Source organism: Dasypus novemcinctus, chromosome 12 (genome assembly GCF_030445035.2).
Source record: "Dasypus novemcinctus isolate mDasNov1 chromosome 12, mDasNov1.1.hap2, whole genome shotgun sequence".
Lineage (NCBI taxonomy): Eukaryota > Metazoa > Chordata > Mammalia > Cingulata > Dasypodidae > Dasypus > Dasypus novemcinctus.
In genome coordinates, this window is record NC_080684.1 from 20,474,304 (window position 1) to 20,478,536 (window position 4,233).

At 36.5% G+C, this 4,233-nt stretch overlaps 1 pseudogene; it reads right to left on the minus strand.

Moving 5' to 3' along the window:
- Positions 1 to 2,718: 2,718 nt before the first annotated feature.
- On the minus strand, positions 2,719 to 3,281 carry LOC101430293 (small ribosomal subunit protein eS7-like; annotated as a pseudogene).
- Between the last annotated feature and the right edge of the window lie 952 nt (positions 3,282 to 4,233).

Here is a 4,233-nt window from a genome sequence, read left to right on the forward strand (position 1 = left end):
AGCAATTCGATTCTCCTCTTCTGTGCCTCTAATGTATTTTGTTGCATATCTAAATATTAATGGACTCCAAACTAAAAGTCATATATTAATAGGAGTTTTAAACAGGTTAGAATGTTCTGTTTTTGCCAAGTTCTTTATAGTACCCAGGCGCTTATAGATGACACATTGCTTTTACTAACAAAATAACAAAACAATGGAAACATTTCTCAATGGCTATTTAAAAATAGGCTCATTCCTTAGGACAAATTAGTTTCAAAAAGCAATTATTTTCTCATTTCATCTTTTCAAGGAGACAGATATTTTACTTTATAGTCTACAAGGTATAATACTAGTGGTTGCTTGGCATCACAGAAAAGCTCAACTCAGAATATTTTGAAAAGAAAAATGTATAATGTTCTAGAATACCTCGATAAATCTGAGTGATACTTGCAAGTTTCATAAACACTCCCAATCTTGAGATTTGGCCACTTAATATAATTCACAAATCATCATAACCAGGTGCTTGTAAGCTGCAATATTTTATAAGCTGAGAAAAACATGACTGAATTTGTTCCAGTCAACAACTCCTCTAACTATACAACTCATTTGATGTTTTATAGTTTAAAATTTAGGAAGTATCCTATCAGTTTCCTACTCCACAATGGATCATTTACTGACTTTGAAGAGCACTGCTTCCAACATTGACAACTCCCATGTTACTATTCTAATGAGTGCAGGTTAATGAAGCACGTACTTAAAATTTCTGACACTAATTGGTTTTTTTTAGGAGGGATCAGGGAATGAACCCAAGACCTAGTACATGGGGAGCAGGCATTCAGCCACCGAGATACATTCACTCCCCAATTACCTTTTGATAAAGAATTCTGTATATATCTTTAGGTGTGAAGTAGATAATAAAATCTCATTTTATCAGTAAGAAAACTCAGACTGAGTGGCCATCCCAAAGTACTGTTTTCTTAGGATTATGTTCAAGTAAAAATATGCACCTATCTATAGCACATCAGAGCACTGTCCATGTTTATGGCAACAAATGCTGAATTTTCCTTCATTATGTTCATCTAGTATTTTCTGAACACCAAATGCATGTTAAGTATTGAGAGAAAATGACAGGTAAAACAGAAAGTCTACTGGGAAGACACCAAAAAAATGCAGATTGTCACGAAACAACAAAGATGGCTTTGTGCTGGGGGGAAGGGCTTTTCAGATCACCCTGACCTAAACCAAATAAATCGTACTTTACTCTAGAGACTGAGAGCCACTGAGTTTGTGAAAAGTAAATTTCACAGTCATGGCTAAAATTACAGGGAGTAAAATAGGGTAGACAGTGGAGATGAGAAAAGGGTAAATTGGATACTATAATGTTTAAAAAAAATAAACTCTTTGTGACTGCTAGATTAAGGGAGAGGTTTTCTTCACTCATTCACTCATCTACTAAGGTCTCAGCTAAAAATGTGTAAGGATAACAAGAAAAGCACTTCCAAAGTTTTAAGAATATATGATGTGCTTTAATTACCATATAATATGGCCTCTAAAATAACATTAGAATTTTGAGTCAAAGGTCCAAATCTTATCAAGCATGACCCTTATTTGTAGAATGGGGTAATACCAGTTTCACCTTCCAGGTCAACTAGAATAAAATGAGCTATTCCACATTTAAGGCTGATTTGATGTAAAACAAGATATATGAGGCTGACATCTCTAAGAATGTTTCTTCTCCTTATCTAAACAGGAAGGCAGACTTTACAAGGTCACTCTAAGGCTTAGCACTACTTGAAAGTCACTTGGTACGAAGCAAATCAAAATCAATTAAAAGACATTGGTTGCACTATTCAACTACTAAGGCAGAACCTGGAGCAACTAAGGCCACCTAAATTTTGCTCCAGAGTCCTAACTTCAGAGCTTTCCTCTCATGCAATTCCATGGATTGGAAAACTAAGTAATAACATAAATTACCCACCAAGCTTACACAACACTTAGAATATATTGAAATTTATTTAAATGTACTTATATTTCACTTTTTAAAAGTCCATTTAAGACCTAATAAGAATGTATGTATACTTTGGATGAGTTATATGCTTTATTAATAAGTATCACTAAAATTGATTTGTCCAAAAAATAAAAAACTTAAAATAATTTTCATATAAAAATTCAATGAATAAAACCTTACTTTAACACCATATTTTACAGTTGGAAAAAACTGTTTATATCATCCAGTTTTCTTGGCCTGTTTCTGGATACCTCTGAAACCTGTCCTCTCTATCTCTTAAGGTAATACAAATAGAATGTAAGCATCATCCTTGGTTTGCATTATCCTTGAAATCTTTAGCTTTTGTGCTTTCCTGCCTTTATCAGCCCAAGAATTCATTCATTCCTTTCTAACCAACTTTTGTTTACCCACACCACAGAGCACTGAAGTTTAAGTGACAATATTCGACCATTTTTGGCAATTTCATATGATAAAACCTATTACAACATCACTAGATAAAAATATATCTTCACATGCACTCAGCTTCCAGCCCAAACTTCAAGCTTTTAATGCTCAAATTATTCAGTTTCTTTCTTCCATGTCTTCTCTCTGTGTAAAAAACTTAGGTCTTTCAGCCTTCATGGGAAGCTATTAATAATGTCGATAGCTAAGTACATTCATGTCTGTGGAATTTTGAAAAAAATTGTGAAGACATGAAAACAGAGATTGATACTTTATTTAGTCATTTAGGCTTACAACTGAAACTCTAGAAATTCAAAGTTAACATCCTTGGCTTATACATACCAGAAAATGTTTCAACCTTGTTTTCTGCATTGTTCTGCTCTGCTCTGTCCAAATGAGCCTTTATTAGCCACATCCCAGTTTTACATGGATTCTCTTGACCACAATTTCACTTGGGAAGACCAAGTTTTCAAGGATTGCATTATGCACCAGTGTATGTTTCCTGGGACATTTTTGCTTATATTTTTGTACAGCTTTTTCCAGTTGGCTTAGGCAGAATTCTCTGAGCAATAAAGACAACATGCTTTCCACTGAACTTTTTCCCCAATTCACTTAGTAGCCAGACTTGGATTTTCTAGAAAGAGGTCAGTTGAGGAATGGGAACAAGGATTATAATAGCCTTCTGACCATCACCAACTTCATTTTCCTTGGCTGCTGTTCTATTCAGCTCACTTAACTGAGTCTTTAGGTTTGAATTCATCTCCAGCTCAAGTAGAGCCTGAGAAATGCCAGGCTCACATTCATCTGGCTTTTCACCATTGGGCCTCACAACCTTTATGCTTGAACCGAACATGGCCTTTTTCTGGTGGAGCGCCAGCCTAGAAAGAGCTCTAATGTATTTTTAATCTCCTCCATCATGTCTTCCATTCCCATTAGTTCTCATACTTTTCTTTGCAGGCTTTGCATTTGTTCTTTATGTGTACCCAGTGTCTTTTTAATATTCTTTATCTCTTTAGTCATATTTTCTTACAATTTTAAAAATTCATTTAGATTTGTGTAATTACAATAATTGTCTTAAATCCTGTGTCTCTGCAGGATATTTGGTTTGTTCCTTTGGCTGGGCCACCTCTTCCTGTTTCCTAGTATGGCTTGAATTTTTTGCTGATGTCTGGGCATCTGAATAAGTTGGTGAGTTTGCTCTGAGGGCCAATTTCTCTCTTGTCCGTTGTTTTTTTTTCACAGCATAGCATCTCATAGCATTTCTTTGATATTTGGTTCAACTTAGTCTAAGTCTTTAAAATTGCCCAGGTTAAGTGTTCAGAATCAGACCAGCCTCTCACTAATGGGGCATGGATTTTCTCCCAGGCATTGAGTTAAGAGACCTAAAAGCAGTTTTTCTCTGCTCAATTTCCAGTATAACCAGCAGGTGGCGCTCATCCAAACGCCTGTCAATGGAGATGTTTCTTTACACCTCTGGGCCAGGATTTCTGGTCTCACCGGAGAGGAGATTCAAAGTGGGCGCTCCTGGCCAAATTCATTGAAAAGAAACCCCCGAATCCCCTTCCAATTTCCCTTAAAACAGATAGCAGGAAGGAAGACATCTTTTCCTCTGTCAGTCAGCAGCTGAGCCAAGGGTTTTAATCCAGCTTAATATCTTGAGGGTGGGGGGTGGGAGCCCTCCCCAGCCAATGTAAGGGTTTGATAAGTTACATTTGATGTTTTGGACTCTTCCTTCTTCTGTCCCTTTCCCACCTTGAAGTTGTGTAGCACTGTCCTGGTCAGCTGACCCCCAAAGCAGGTCCCAC